This window comes from Phascolarctos cinereus, unplaced genomic scaffold (genome assembly GCF_003287225.1).
Source record: "Phascolarctos cinereus isolate Bilbo 61053 unplaced genomic scaffold, phaCin_HiC Scaffold_726;HRSCAF=1367, whole genome shotgun sequence".
In the NCBI taxonomy this organism is placed as follows: domain Eukaryota; kingdom Metazoa; phylum Chordata; class Mammalia; order Diprotodontia; family Phascolarctidae; genus Phascolarctos; species Phascolarctos cinereus.
The window spans coordinates 181,040,644-181,058,085 of NW_027556098.1; the positions used below are offsets into that span (position 1 = coordinate 181,040,644).

General features: G+C 38.9%; 1 pseudogene; it reads left to right on the forward strand.

Annotated features, from left to right (window-relative positions):
- Positions 1-11,682: 11,682 nt before the first annotated feature.
- On the forward strand, positions 11,683-12,623 carry LOC110207126 (olfactory receptor 10D3-like; annotated as a pseudogene).
- Positions 12,624-17,442: the final 4,819 nt, after the last annotated feature.

The window sequence follows — 17,442 nt, forward strand, 5'->3', positions numbered from 1 at the left end:
ATTGGCTAGATTATAAGAATCTTAACAGTGGCTTAGATTTTTAAAATCTGAGCACTTTAATGCAGGTAAGATGGACTTCTGTGGGAGGGATCTAGGAGTGGCCAAGTAGTTTGGGATGACTGGAGGAGGGGTCTAAAGAAGATCTGGTGGCCAGTAAGCTGGGGTAAACAGAATGCCTGGGACCTGGATCACTTGGCCAAGGGAAAATGGAGTCTAGATAGGATTAAGGGTGGGAAGTGAAGGGAGCCATCTGGAGGTAGATAAGCAATAATAAAAGGCCAGTTGATAGGATTATAGTCTCCTTATACATATGGGCATGTTCCCATCCAGACTGTAAGCTTCCTAAGACAAGGATAAAGTTTAAATCATCTTTGTAATCCCTATAAGTCATACCACAATTCCTTGCATATAGTTGTTGTTTATCCTTCATTTTCAAAGAGAATTAACGACATCATGGGGGTGATGACTTGTGCATGAATTGAATTTAAGTGAGGCAAAGTTGCAATAAGTTGTCAGCCCCACTCTCTCTTCCAAAGTCATCAAAGTCCAGTGTCAAGACAAAAGTCAAGAGAACTGGTGATGGTCCAGAATACAATGGATGATCTTGTCTTTGATGCCTGACCAAGCTCTGTTCCACAGCACCAGCTTTAGCTGCCTTCATGGCCATTGGATCAAATTGTTCTAATCTGCCTGTTCTGCTTGGGGGATGTCTTCACATGGTTGGAGTAGACATCCCTGTAACTCACTTTTGGGTTTGAGGCCCATTGGTTACCCTTAACCTGGTTTAGCCTATTTGCCTAGATGATTTTATTGGGGTGTGATCCCTGCATATGCTATAGCTTCTTAGAGCCACAGTTAGACTTGGGTGACAGGTGGACCCCAAAGATGGCTCAGCAAGCCTTCATGTTGAGGTGCTAGTCCTTCCTGAATATCCTATATACACCTTGCATATAGTAGAATTCAAAAATAACATTCAGTCATAAACATTTATTGAGCAACTATGGTATGCAGAGTACCAGTCATAGATCAAAACATTTTGGTCTCCTAACCATGTGATTTGAAAAAAAAAGATAGAAAATTATGGAAATTTGGACAACTCATACATTTCTAATCACAGACAATCCAAAAGAAGTATAAAAGGAGACTTCCCCAGCAATATATAATCACATATAAAGTACATCTGCACAAAAACATAGAGACATAATATCTTAGGCACATGGGATTAAGGATAAAATTATGTGTGGCAGCCACATCAAAATAATTCACTGGTCATTATTTTTCTCTTAAAGAATCGAATTTTTTTTCCTTCTCTCTTTCAAAAAATTCCATTGCAATAAATTTCCTAACTCTCTTTAATTTGTAGTTGAGAAAGCATTGTTTCACTTTAGGGAAATTGAGACTTAGAGAAGGGATTAAATTTTATCTGGGTCATTTTTCATATTGTCTTTGTATCCCTAGTGACCAGCATAGCGCCTTGCACATGGTAGATCTTTAATAAATGCATATTGGTTGGGGTGGGATTCTCCAATCAATTAAAGAGCACGTGTTTCTCAAATCCCAGTTCATTCCTCTTTAACAAAGTACTGTTCTTCTTATGCAGTACAAGAAGAGGACCTTTTAATGATTTTGGGTGGCCAGTAATGATGTAGTTTCTTCCCAGTAGAATCTAAGATTTTAATAATAATAATAATAATAATAATAATAATAAGATCAGCTTCTTTTCTTTTTCTTGGTTTTTTTTTTGGCTTTCCCTTGAATAGCCCTTTGCGCAGAATAGGAATTTAATGTTTGTTGAATTAAATTGTTAAGTTGAACTACTGGATGAAAGGGTACCAATCAAGAGTGAAGAAATCATCTGTCATATCTGTGCTTTTCAGGTGAAGATATTCAAAATGTAACATGTCATTTCAGACGGAGGAGGTGTGGTTCGGTGGAAAGAGAACTGACTTTAGACTCAGAAGACCTCAGAGTAATTTCAGCCTCTAATGAGGCTGTGTTACCTTGGGTGAGAAATTTAACCTCACTAAGGCCTTGGTTTCTTCATCTATAAAATAAAAGAGGTATACTAGATGGCCTTTCCAGCCAGTTTTATGAGTCTATGACCCTTTCAGTTGTCAGTATACCTAGAATCTGAGCATATTCTACAAAATGGCACTAAGAAAGAGTTTCATCATATTCAACATATTGACTCCTGTTGGAGGATGTTTTATAAACTTCACCACAGCAGGTGCCTGATCCCCATGCAATCATTAATATTACCTACCTGATTAGACAAAGCATGATGCAAGCATTGGGACCCTTGGAAGGTTTCAGCGGACCTAGTCTCTCAGTGCCAATGATACTATTTAAACCTCTGATGCAAACTCTTGAGAGGCTTGAGAGCCTCCAGGAAGGATTGAGGCTCCATGGGGCCTAGTGAAGGTGTGGGCATTAGTCGTTCACTTCCTGGTGGTCTTGTAAGCACAGAAACCTAAATATTTCCAATTTGAAGAGATCGGGCACATTTTCAAGATCTCTTTCAATGAGGTGACTGAGAAGATCATCTCCTTGAGTTACACCTAAGTAACAGAAAGTATTTGCTTAATTGGAACTTACTGGAATTATACAAATGAAGGCTATAAGCATCTAATTTTTATTCAACATTTCTTTTAGTTTTTCTTCATTTTAATCTATCCCTCTTTTTCTCCTCTCCCTCCCTCTTTGTCAGGTTTCTTTCTTGGTTCCTTAGTCAATGTTCTTATGATATAATAATGTTTTTTGTCCCTGGAAAGAAGAAATTCATATGTCAGCAAGGTACCATATTTATTTGATTTCCACTTTCCCTTTCCTATAGTTTCTTTTCCAGTCAAAGGGGCATTTTAACTGTTCCTTCTACCTAAAATTCTGTGTCCTGCCTCTGTGTGTCTGAAAAGCTCCCGCATGTTGAGAATACAATCTTTTCTTTGCTTTGCTACCCAGAATTCTGAGCTTCCTTCCAATCATACCTCAGGGACTACCTTCTATATGAGGCCCCTTCTATCTCCTCAATCACGAGCACTCTCTCCTTTTGGAAATCATTTCTTTTAGGTTTTGTATTTACTTTTTTCTTTCCATGTAGTATCCTACCCCAGTACAACATAAGCTTCTTGAGGGCAGGGGCAATTTTGTTTATGTCTTGCAATTCTCTCCCACTTCACACCTAGCAAAGTGCCTTGCATGTGCGAGGTGTTTAATACATGTTTGTTGAGTTGATTTGGGTGAGGCTACCTTTTCAGAATTAGGCAAGATGAGTGACTTTTTTGTGATTAACACTACAACCTAATGAGAAATAGAATAATTAGAGAATAATTGAATTAAAAATCCAAATAATTTTAGTTAGAAGAGATCTTAAAGTTTGTATCTAGGCCTACTTAGTGTAGTTCATGTTTCTACAACGGCATTTTACCCTGATGAGGAGCAGAGTGGGTACCTGGAAACTCCCCAGGAGAAACAGTTTGGTGAGACAACAAAAAAAGTAATGAGTCTTGGATCTGGGTACGCACATTTTGGGGCCTGGAAGTAACCTTTGGGAACGTATAATGTAGCTCTGGCCTTTTACTGATGGAGCCAGAAATGTGTAGTGATTTGTATCAGTTCAAATGGTAAATTAATGGAAGAATTTAAGCTTGAATTTGAACTCATAGTTAGGTCTTTTCACTCTAATACAGTATTGTCTTCATTGTGACTTAGTGACTCCAATTTCTGCTGTCGCACCATGTCGTTGTTCAATTATTCAGCCATGTCTGACACTTCATGACTTCATAGACCACATTGTCCATTGCTTTTTCTTGGCAAAAATAATGGAGTCACTTGCCATTCTCTTCTCCAGTGGATTAAAGCAAACAGAAGTTAAGTGACTAGCCCACGATCACACAGCTAGTGAGTATCTGAGGCTTAATTTCAACTCAGGTTTTCCTGACACCAGGCTTACCACTCCATCCATTGAGCCCTTGCTGCCTCCTAGGTAAACAGGTATTAAGTGATTTGCCCAAGATCACACAGCTGGTATCTGAGGAGAAGATTTAAACTAAGGTTTTCCTGACTCTACCAGGCTTAGTGCTCTATCCACTGAGCCATCTAGCTGCCTCTAACATGCCATCATATGACACTTACTGAAAATAAATCTCATGTGTTAATTTAGTGCCATTTCTCAAGGCATGTTTTTGCACAGTGACTGGTAAGCATTAACTATCTAATGCTTTTCCATTCATTCCATTATTCAGATTTTCACAGTCTTATTGAGTATTTAAGGTCAATGTACTATTTGAATTTTCTTCCCTAGGCAGGAGCCTATGTACTTTCGTCACTATGTAGGGGCTGGAGCAGGGGCAGTAACCCAGAGGATGGTACTAGAGAGGTTTATAACTTATCCAGCATTGCTGCGTGAATAGTGGGTGATCAATAAACATCGATTGCCACTGAGTCATTAAAAAATAGAAAATTTTATATTGCATTTTCTAATGTTTTTAGAGGCATAAGGGTCTCTGTCTTTCCCATATTTGTTTTTGCTTTGGAAATCAGCCTATATCATAACAGAACAATTATCTGTGGTTCATTGTTACTACTCCCAATGTCTGTCTCCAACTAGTATTTTCTTATGTCATACTTTTCCTAATACAACTTAAAATGATGATCTTTCACTATATCCTTAGTAGAGACGAGCCTTAATATGTAGAACTACATGGTAAGAGAACTAGTCATTCTTATGTTGACCTTCAAATAATGAGATTTTTCAAGTCCCCTTGTTCATCCATTGAAAGTTCCAGTAATCTTATCAACTAGGAAATCTTTCTTTAAGCAGAACTGAATTGCTTCTGTTGTCATCTCAAGAGAGACCCATTTGTTATGTCTTCAGTAGAAATGGAGAATAATCAATTACTTTTATTCTTATCACCTGATTTATTCTTTCCACTGTAGTTTTTTTTTTCCTGTTCAGCAGTACATGGGAGGAAGGGAAGAGGGGAAATTTGCACCTTTTCAATTCTTAGCATAGGAGGAGGGAGCAATAATGCTTTGATCCCCTGGGTACTATATAATTATTAGGGCCTTTCCTGACCTGTTTTGAGAGGTATTTAATAATCAAAAGATGCTTCACTTCTTCCTAACTCTTGCAAAAGGAATGACTATATCAACTTATATTTAAGGGAAATATTTCTTAAACTCCTGTTCCTTTAAATTTATAGCTTAATGATTATATATTTAGGAGATATTAATCACAGAATTATGTGTGATTTCTTGACTTACTTTCTTGGAGCCAAAAACTTGTGTGATCACTAACAGCACAATTTCCTTATGGCCAAAGCAAATTGACCAAAGTGAATGATAGATTCTATGAGCTTCCTCTAGGAGCCAGGGAGTGAACTGTATTTCAGGAAGTGGCTAAATATTCACAAAAGCCAAAATTGGGGGTAAATTTAGAGGAGTTTGGATTGGGGGTAATCTGGTCCTTCTAATACTTAAGACATTTGACAGCTCTAGAAACTCCTGCTATCCCCAGCTCTGAACAACTTGCTGGGCAATGTGTTGAGGATTGGAAATGGGGAGGGGCTATGGACCAGATGTTTTATTGGAGTGAGTAATTGGATTGGGGGCATCTACCCCAAGGGTTCCAAAGATCCTAGCGGTTTATGAAAACTACCACTCTCTCTCTCTCTCTCTCTCTGTCTCTCTTTCTCTCCCCATCCCTGCCCTTTCTGTCCCTTTCTTTTAATTACAATGAGTGTAAAAAAAGTTCTTTGTGCCCAATTCCCTAGTAATGCATCTCAGATTATAGACACATAGTTTTTTTGTGGACAGGTACTCAAAGACTTTTAGACTCAGTAGAACCAGGCAGAGCTGGTCCACCAATTGTCAGTACTATAATTAAAGAAGCCTGGTGGAGACATGCTAAGCAATTGTGTTTCTGCTGAGCAAATGTAAGCCATGCTTGATTAGAGAGTCTTGTGAATCAGTACTACCTGTATTTTGCTTAGTGGTGAAGTAGACTAGACAATAGAAGTAGACTAGAAGAAGACTATCTCTTACCAAGTTGTCATAGTTCAAGAGTACCCCAGAGGGAAGTTTGTGTAAGAGGAAACTACTCCACTGACATGATTGGCAAAGGGTCATTTAGGTTTGGCCATATAATTTTGTTAGTGACCAGAATGACACTATCAGGGATCACAGGATGATAGTATTTATTTATTTTTTTTAATTTATTTTTTTATATTTTGGACTTGAATACTAAAACAAATATATAATAAAAGAAAAAATGTTATAAGCAAATATTGAAGCTTAAACATAAAATAAGAAAAAAAAAGTCATGTGTACAGCAGAACATGAGAGAGGATTAAATATATATAGCAAAAATTTCCATTTCAAGAAAGTCTATACATTAAATACTGCATGTTGTGTTAAAAGCTATCCATCATTTCTTTGCTTCCTTGTAGGTTTTCTTTTGTCATCTGCTGCACACTTTTTACTTGGTTCTTTTTTCTCCCTTTCTTCCTCCTTCCCACACCCCCTGCTACAATTAAGTGTGGATATATTTCTATATAGATAAAGATATATATATATATATATATATATATATATATATATATATATATACATATAGATATATAGATACATATAGGTAAGGATATATACCTATATACACATATATATAAACATATATCCATAACACATTTTACTCCTAATCTTTGTTTTTTTCTGTTTGTGCATATCTCTTACTTACTATTCCTCCAGACTCCTCTAATTTCCTTCCACCCACTACCTTGTCCTCCTATTACTTAACCTATCCCCATCCAAGGATCCCTTCCTTATCTTCATATTCCCATTAATCTAAACACCCTTCTATATCCCCCTTTAACCTATTCCTTCACCAACCCCTCTAAAGAACCCTTCCTTATCCTCTGCCTCCTCCTTATCCCCTTAGCATTTTATTTCTTTCCACATTTAGAAGACTTTTATACTCTTCTAGATATATGTATGTATGTATGTATGTATGTATGTATGTATGTATGTATGTATTGTTCCCTCTTGAACCTATTCCCAGTGAAAGCAGGTTTCCAGACATACCAGCCTTCTTCCCCCATCTAATTCCGCTGTGCCAGTTCTTCCTCTCACACCTTATTTGTATAAAATAATTACTCTTTTTAGCTGATCCTGAACTATTTTACTTTTCGAAGTCGTGTCATGCTCAGGTCTACCCCAATCTTTCTTATGAAGTACTCAATTACTAATAATAACCTTAGACATATGTTTTACATACACAAAAAGTAAACAGTCTAACCTTATTTGAGTCCATTGTAATTAGTCTTTGGTATGTATCTTATATTTCTCTTGGCTCTTGTATACCATATCTTCTATTAAGTTCAGTTTCTTTTTTTTTTTTTAACAAACTCCTGAAAGACTGACAATTCGTTAAATGTCCATTTGTTTTTCATTCAGGATTATGCTTAGCTTTGCTGGGTAAGAGAACCCTAGTTCATTTGCTCTGCGATATATGGTGTTCCAAGACCTATGGTCTTTTAGTGTTGCCATTGCTAGGTCTTGTGTGATTCTAATATATGGCACTGCCATAGGTAAATTGTTTTTTTCTTGTTGCTTATAATATTTTATCCTTGAACTGGGGGTTTTAGAATTTGACTATAATATTCCGGTGGGTTTTCCTCATAGAATATTTTTCAGGTGGTAATTGGTAAATTTTTTTTTCCATTTCTACTTTCCCCTCTTGTTCTAATGCTTCAGGACAGTTTTCTTTAATTATTTCTTGTATTATTGTATCAAGATTCTTTTTTGACCATAGCTTTCAGGTGGTCCAATTATTCTTATGTTTTCTCTTCTTGATCTGTTCTCCAGATCAATTGTTTCTCTTATGAGATATTTCACATTCTCTTCTATTTTTTCCATTCTTTATAGTTTGTCTTATTATTTCTTGGTCTCATGACTTCTCTGGCTTCCCCTTGCCCAATTCTGATTTTCAAGGAGTCATTTTCTTCCATAAGATTCTAGATCTCCTTTTCTAATTGATTGACTTTCTTTTCATAATCTCCTTGTTTTTCTTGGATTGTTCTTATTTTTTTTAAGTTTTTTCCTTTATCTTTCTCATTTGATTTTCAAAGTCTTTTTTAAGTTCTTGCATGAATTCTTTTTGGGCAGCTGACCATTTGATAATACTCTTTGAGGTAGAAGAGTTTTTCTTTACTTCACTACCCTACTTTGAAGATGAATCCTGGTCTTCTCTATTCCCATAGTACCTCTGTATGGTTGGGTTCTTTCTCCATTGTCTGTGAATTTTTTTTGGTAATAACTTAATTTTTTTTTGTAATCACCTCTAGTCCTGGGGGATGAGGGATGGTGCCTCTGGCCTTAAATCTTTCTTCAGTTGTCCTCTATGACCTTGATCCCAAACCAAGACCTACAGCCTCCTGTATGTGCCGATAGCCAGCAGTGTCCCAGTCCCATTGCTTTTACATTCACTGTGTGTAGGCTGGTTTCTTCTCCCCTAGTAGAGTTCTCTGCAGCACAACTGGATCTGGCATTCCTTGTCAGCAGAGGATCTCTTGATTTTCCCAGGCTCACATGCCCAACTCCCCTCACTGTCCCAGGGGTAAAAGTTCCTATAGCTGGGGCCAAGGCAGTCTCCCAACCACTCTAATACCAGGGCTTTATGGTTAAATGTTCCCTAGTCTGGAGGTGTTTATTCTGCATAGGAGCCAAACTTTTCCTTTAGATATTCTCAGATTGTTCCAGGAGGACCACTGTTCTGACTCTTCTTTTATTTATTTTCAGTACTCTATGTTTGCCCTGAGGCACTATTTTATCTCTTTTGTGGAGAAAAATCTTGAGAGCTTGGAATTTTCTGACCTACTCTGCCACCTTCCCAGAATCCTCTCCAGAATCATAGTATTTAGAGATGGAAGGAAACTTACAGCTAATTAAATCCAAACTGCTTATTGCCAGATATAGAAACTAACATGCAAAGTAGAAGTGAGTGAATGATTAGCAAAGTCCAGATAAATCCAGGTGCTATTTGTCCTCATTCAGTCATATTTCTACTACACAATCTTGTTATTGAGTCAATGGCGGTTTGTGGTTAGCAGGGAGAGAAGCTGCAGTATTACTGTGGATGGTTAAGAAGGAGTCCAGAAAGGAGTTACTGGTGCAAGTAGATTGGATTAACTGGCTGATCTTTGTACCTTTAGTTGTGGTGCATTCACAATGAAAGATTAACACTTCCTTGAGACTTCAGATCCTCCTCCTGAAATATTATTGGTGTTTTCCTAGGAGACACATTTGTAATGCAGATGTGTCTTTATGCTTCTTTCGAGCATTCTAAAGTGACAGGGAGGAAGCCAGAGGAGTATACCTACGTTCACGTGTACTTAACATTGATGTCTTATGGAGGCACTTGGCACCATCTTAATGTGAGAGGCAAGACAGTGTCATGAAAACCAGCCTGGATCTGGAGTGAGGAAAGAACTGGGGATATATCCTGCCTTTGAGATTTATTAGTCATGTGATTGTGAGCTAGGCTCTTTACTTTTCTCAACCTCAGTTTCCTAATCTTTAAAATAGGGACAATGATAGATGTGCTAGTAAATATTTAGTAACTGGCTCTCCAAAAAGGCTTGGCATACTTATAAGCTTAATCTGCATTATTAAGATTTTGCCAAGTTGGCAAACACAACAAGTGGTTCATTTCTCATTCACCCTTGTTGTGAGAACCTGCCTTTTCACTGTATGGGCATGTTTGAAGGGCCCAGACATTATTATAAGCAAGCCAACATCTTATTTGCCATGGACACTGAAGTTCAGAGTCTCTTGCTTGCAAGGGCAAAGAGAATACTTGAACAGATAAAATTGAAATTTAAGCCTTGGACATTGATTGGAAAAGTCACAAGAAGAGAAAAAAAATCGGATATACATAGTTTGCTTCCAAAGTCAGAATCCTGAAAGTGTAAGTGGATAGATGGAGCAAGTGGAGTGTCTATTACATTGCATAGCAATGGCCAATGGGAAAAGTCCATGCCCTTGCTGATATGAACTAATTCCTTTTAGATACATGTAGGGAAGCCAAATCAAATCACTCTCTTGGGCTGGGTAAGAAAGGAGAAGGAGTCATATTAGAAAAAGGGATTCTTTTAGTCTTTTAATTAGAGAAGCTACTTGGAAGCATAATGACTCTCCTAATAGCTGGGAATACTCAAGGGTGAAGAAGGCAGTGACTATTGCCTAAGAATAAGTAGGTTGGTCATAAACTTAATACTTTTAGGTAGATTATGCGGATTGAAGCATGAGTCAGATCTAGATAAGATGTTCGGGTTCAGAAAGGGCAAAGATACATGGCTTCTTTCCTTGGAAGTTTTTCTGGTGTGACTGTTTCTGTGTGCCTCTGTGTGTGTGTGTGTGTGTGTGTGTGTGTGTGTGTGTGTGTGTGTGTGTGTCTGTGTCTGTGTGTCTGTGTCTGTGTGTGTGCTGGTTGATGTAAAAAGAAGCTGTGTGTTTTATGTTTTTCTCCTCTGGCTGTTTTCTATATCGTAATGGTATACTTATTACCTTATGTGGTGTCAAGGGATAGTATGGGCAGGGTTAGATTGCAATTAGAAGGTTGTTCAGATACTGTTAAGTCTATACATATGATATAGAGATTGTTCTGAGACTCCTTTCTTAAAGGGCATACCATAGATCCCCAGATACAACAAATGTTGTAACAAAATGTTAGAACTAGAAGAAATCATATAGTCTAAACCCATCATTTTACAGGTAAAGAAAGTGAGCATCATAGCTAATAAATGGAAAAGCTAGTACTCAAATCTAGGACCTCTGACTTCAAGTTCTCTGGAAACCAGTGTACTACTTATAAATACATACATACACACATACATATAAAACAGAAATACTGGTTTTAAAATTTCTTCAATTGACTATGGTTGTTGTCTTTGAAAAAGAGCAATAGGAAGCTAAAATAATGGATTACCACAGCAGACCCTGAATTATAGGTTCAAGGGTCCATTTCCAAACAAAGAACTACTTATCTAATTTTGCAACTTCTGTTTGGGGGATGAAGTTTCTGTGATTGTTGATATCGTCCTTGAGCCCAGTATAATGTGATGCAGGCAGAACAAGACTTGTAAGTACAAGAGTATCTCCCTTCTTTTTGTAGGACCATTTCTGTTAAGAAACAAAGAAACCAAAAGGAGAGTTAGAACAAAGATTATGGCAGGGACAACTGATTTGCCAGTCTATCAGGTAAGGCTTTGAATTTTATTGGATGGAAACTTTTGAAATAAGAGAATCTCCAGTCAAATGACTCTAATATCTGCAAAGCAGACTGGACAAATCCCATACTGCCAAGCCAATGGTTAATTTCTGGTGCTCAGGATACTGCTGTTCCTTCATGACTATCCATAACCTTCTGAGGAAATGTTAAAATTAAAGGTGACACCAGGTTCCTCCTTTATCCCTTTCTTGGGTTATTTCCTGAGACTAGGCTCAAAGCTTCAGTGGCTGTATCTTTCACAGTAAACTTTATCTCCTCATCTCCTAAACTCTCCCATCCCAAATAGTAGGAAAAATCCAGGAAGAGGTGACAAGAGAGGGGATTGAGTATATAGATTCATTTGTTCACTGCGTGTGTATTTCTTTTATGTCCCTCCTAAAGGAACAAATCTGATGTCTATGGAGATAAGGAACCACACTATTGTAACTGAATTCATCTTGCTTGGCATCCCATACACAGAAGGGCAGGAACAAGTACTCTTTGTTGTCTTCTTGATCTTCTACCTTTGTACCCTGCTGGGGAACCTTCTCATCCTTGTGGCTGTGATGTCTGATTCCTGTCTCCACACTCCTATGCATTTCTTCTTGTGCAACTTATCAGTGCTAGATATTGGCTTCTCTTCAGTCAGTACCCCCAAGATGCTGGCAAACCTTTTGATGAGGAATCGGGTCATTTCCTAGGTGGCTGTATGTCCCAGGTTTTCTTCTATCACTTCTTGGGCAGTACTGAGTGTCTGCTTTATACTGTGATGGCCTACGACCGATTTGCTGCCATCTGCCACCCATTGCATTATACCATCATCATGAACCGCCAAGTCTGTGCTGTCCTGGCTGCTGGGACTTGGTTCACCAGCTCATTCCATGATACTTTTCTTACCACACTAACCTTCCAGCTGCCCTACTGTGGTTCAAATGTAGTAGACTACTTTTTCTGTGACATCTTCCCTGTGGTCAAGTTGGCCTGTGGCAACACCCTCATCATTGAGACAGTGAGCTTTACCTATATTGGTCTTGTGCCCATGACCTGCTTCCTCCTTATTTTGGCTTCCTACATTCGAATTGTCATCATTATTCTCAAGATGCACTTGGCTGACAGTCGGCGCAAGGCAGCATCTACCTGTGTGTCTCATCTCTCTGTTGTCACCCTATTTTTGGGGCCCTGTGCCCTCATCTATACCCAGCCATCCCTGAGTGAAGTGCTAGTGACTCCTGTTCAGAGTTTTGGTAATGTTGTCACCCCCATGCTTAATCCCACAATCTATACCCTTAGAAATGAGGATGTCAAGGGAGCACTAAAGAAACTGGCTGGGGAACAGATGACATCAGAGCAGGGTCACTAGTTGATGTACAACTGATTTACCTTTCTTCTCCCCTAATGGTTTAAAATAAAAACTAAAATCAAGTGTAGCTGGATTAAATATTGGAGAGGCTTCCATATCAAAGATTATTAAGAGCTACTCCTCACAATGCTAAATGTTGATAATCTCCACCTTCTTATTAGAGGCCACAGTGGGTCTGGAAACACTCTTTTCAGTGTTGGCAATTTCCAACGATAATTATTATTAATAATATTGTTAATAATGAAGCAACCATCTTTTGCATAGTGCTTTAAATGCTGTAAAGAACTTTGATTATATAAATTGTCTTGTGAGGCTTGTAAGACTTTGAGTTAGTCTAGGTGGAAAGGCGAGTTATTCTAGGAATAAGTGGTATCTAGAGCTGGATAGGGTAGCAGTGCTAAGGAATAGTGCTCTGGAATAGGTCCTCAAATAGAAGGAGAACAGCTTTTGTTACAGTGAAGTCATAGAATCCCAGAATCGAAAGGACATTGATAGCCATCTCATCACATCCAGTATGTACCTGAATGTACCTGACAATGATTATCTCCATTAAAGTCCTTCAGTGACAGGCTTGTTTGAGGAAGCCACTCCATTTCTAGACCATTTTAAAAGTTGAGAAAATTTTCCTAATATTGAATTAAAAATTGGCATCTGCAACTTCCATACATCAGTCCCAGGGTTGTTCTAACTGAGCTTCATAAAAAGCCTCTGAGTCATGGATTGAAAGCCTCATTGTTTCTGGAAAAGGGAGTATATGATATTTTCTTGGGTTGGTTGATGCCACCATGTCTCTCTCTATGTGGCCAGCAAGAACAATCCCTCACCCTGCTGTCAGGTCTCAGAATCCAACCTCAAACTAAGAAGTTCTCTCTCTCAGGGACCATCCTGCAGTCAATCAGTCAATAAACACATATTTACTATATTCCAGCCACTGTGCTAAGGTCTAGAAGTGAAAAAAAAAGTCTATGCTATTGAGAAGCTCATCCTATGGCAAAAACGAAATGCAAACAACTGCACATACATGATCTATAGATATAGGTGTATCTATATATGTATAGATACACCTATATCTATAACTCTTGTATGTACATAGAAGGCAAACTCAGTATGAAGGTACTAACAGTAGAGGGGATTAGAATAGATCTTTTTCAGACAGTGGGGTTTGATCTGAATCTTAAAGGAAGTCAGAAAAATTTAGAAGCAAGGTGAGGAGGAAAAGCAGTCTAGGAATAGAGAACTACTAGTAAAAAGGCATAGAGTTGATAAATGATGTGTCCTATACCAGGAACAAGGAAGAGGACAGTGTAGCTGGATCAAAGAGTATATAAAGGGAAGGAAAGTGTGAGAAGACTGAAAAGGTAGAAAAAAAATTCCAGGTTGCAAACGATTTTCTTCTGCTGCTCTAATCCTAACCCTAACCCTAACCCTCTTTTACTCTTACTTCAAGAAATGGACCTGAAGGTATTTGTTTCTTTTCTGTTTCATTTGTCCTTCTCAGTTTCAGATGTCAGCTGCAATCCACAATGGACCTGTAAGTTTGAGCCATTGCAACAACTTGGAGCCAGGATTGCAGTGGCATGTTGCTGCAGCCAAGTGGCACCGAAGCCCTGAAAAAACAGAGTACTTGGGACTTGAGCCTGAAGGGCTTAGGGACTTGGAACTGAGATTGTGCTCTATAGGAACTACAATGAGCTATGAACCTAATCCCCTTCCATTCTCCATAGTGTGATGCAGGGTTGGGGAGAGCAAGTTTCTATATTTGTGATTGTACCTTCTGAAGTAAATAATTCTGAATAAAAACTAACTTGACTGTTAGTAGCTAATGGAACTGGAGTAGAAGTGATCCTCTACACTTGGAGAGAACACAATTGGTGGAGACTGGAGCCATTTTAAAAGAACCTAGACACTCCCTCATCTCCTTAAGGGTACCAAAGAATCCTGGAGGAAGGGTGAAATCTAACCTACATAACCTTCCAGGCAGTGAAAGCCATGGTAGTCTCTGTTGCACTATGATCCTTGGCCATTCTCCCTCCCTTTTTTCTAAGGTCCCTGAGATGTCCTCCTGTTAAGTTCTCCCATTTACCACAGAGTAGGGGTAAATTTATATTGATAGAAACCACTATGAAAATTTTTATTCCCTGACACATACACTAAAAATACCATCAGCAAAAACACCTACAAAGGAAGCATGTAGAGTATAACTTTAGGGTGATATTGTCAGACTTTGGTATTGTCTAAGTGTAACCCAAATCTGCTTATATAGAAGCCATGCCACTGATGTCAGTGTCAAAATACTCTCAAATTGGAGACTGCTAGGTTCCAGGGGGCCACAGTGCCCCTCTCTGGGCACAGGCCCCAGGTTTCTGAAGACTCAAAAAGTTTGGCACAGAACTTGAGAGCACAGGAAAATTCCTGTCCTTGTTTGTAACATAATTCCAAAATTTGCCCATGATGGACTTTGAAGTTTTGAGGTTCCTAGAGGATCCCTATAACTCCAGAGGGAAAACTCTGAGCAAAGAAGAGAACCTGAGGATGAGAGCGAATCAGTCCCAAAGTTATTCCCTTCTTATATTTTTGCAGCTCAGTATGGACTGAAGAGACAAGTACAAGCATAAGGATAGAGAGGTAGGGAAAATAGCTAGGGTAAAATATAAACCATTTCTTGAGATCTTAGCCATTAATGGGATTCAAGGAGTCTGTTTCTGTTGTCAGAGAGGACAGATTCTCTCAGATTCCCCAGTCAATAGAAATAGGAAGTCTCTCAATAGAGTCATCCACCCAAAAACTTTTCAGAGAGGCCACTGGGAACCAAGGACTCAACCTGACACTTAAATCTGAGACTCAAGTCCCCCTTCCTTATTCTAGTGCAGAAGCACAACTTCAGTTGTGAGCCCTCTGTGTTGCTTCATGCATGGACTGTTGTATATCTTTAATGTTTTTCCCACTTTTGCCACATTCCTCACCCTAAGACCCCAGATCTGAGATATTTGAGGACCTCTCCCCAACATGAACTGTTCCCCTTTGAAAACACTCTATTTTGCATCACACACTCCCAAGTGATAGCAATGTGGCACAATGTAGAGGCTGGATTTGGTGTCAGAGGGCCTATATTCAAATCCTTACTCTGCTGTAGCACTACCTGTATGACTTTGGTCCAATCACTTAACCTCTCTGGAGCTCAGTTTCCCTATCTGCAAAATAAAAGGCTAGGTGACATTTGATGTCCTTCCCCACTCTGAATCCATGATGCTATGATCCTATATCCATAATCTATGTTTTCTAGTACCCTTTCTACAATTTTTCCTTAAGGAGTTTAACTAAAGTGTCATAGCCACATAGAATAGCATAAGTGAGAACAGGGACCAAAAGAGAATGACCTGAGTGGGAAAAAAATGTCCTCTACCACAAGACTGAATTGAAAGATTTAAGATTGCTTTCACAGACTAACAACTATGACCATAATGGGTATCCACCCCCATACTCTGAGAAACCTGTCAGTGCAGAATGTCCATTGCAAATAAGAAGGAGGTACCTATAAATGTTTCTTGTTCTGTCCTCAATCTGGATCATAGTTCATTAAACCTGCACCAGGACGCACAAGGAGTTATACTCATACCTGAAGATCCAGTTACTTGTTATTTGGTTTCCCTGTTTGAAGTCTCTCCCCATTGCAGTCCATCCTCCATTTAACTGTCAAACTCATTTTCCTAAAGCACAAGTTTAACCTTGTCATACCGCTATTCAGTCAACTCCAATGGCTATCTATTGACTTTTAGATCAAATATAAAATCCTCTGGCTTTTAAAGTCCTCCGTGACCTGACCCCTTCCTACCTTTCTAACCTTCTTACTCCAGAGCAATGAATTCCCTCCTCTTGCTTCTTGTCTTTCCATTGAATAAAGTCATGGTCCTCTTTAATCCTGACTCTGACCCTTGAGCAGTTGAGTTAGCTGCATACAGAGGATGTGGGAGGAAGGAAAGGAGGAGACTTCTGGTTCCTTCACCTGACCAGGTGGAAGGTGAGCCAATAAATGAAGAGAAACTGAGCAGCTACGATAGCCACGGTCAGATACATACACAGCTGGTTCTGACTCTCATTCATCCAAGAATGCCTTGGCCACTGCATCTGACATGATTTTTAGTCATAGAGTCTGGATTGGGAAGACACAGTCCTCCCAAAAAATAGGCCACCGATCATCCCTATTTATACCTTGAGAAGTCCAGCAAGTCAATAATGATAAGGTCTATGTTGATGGTGATTAAACAAAGCCTTAGAAAGGTTGCTAGGACTGCCACTGGGATCCAAACCAGGGTAAGATAGCTTGCTGATCCAGGAGACTGGGGGAGAACCTGCCCTATATTCCCAATGCTAGGCCAGCAACCAGAAAATATGTGATAAAAGCTATGACTGGAATGTTGAGATCTAGGATGTTGACGTCAAACTTTGAGGTCACTGGTATATATTGCTGGTACTATACCTCCCAGTCCCAGAGAGCAAAACACCAAAAGACCCAGTTTATTTTCCACATACAAAGCAAAGTAATATATACTTCAAAGTAATTTTTTTTGTTTTTTAAGTCTTATTAATTATTTATTTTTAGTTGTCAACATTCACTTCCCCAAGATTTTGAGTTCCAAATTTTCTCCCCTTCTCACCCTTCCTGCAAAGTAACTCTTAAGCTTGATAACAGGAATGAAGCTGTCCATGGTACCAGGTAATTCTACTTTCACCCAGCCTTCAGTCCAGGCTGCATCCTGGCAAGACAACCCTCCACTCAGTAACCAAATACTCATCGAGAGATGCTTATTTAACTGAATTT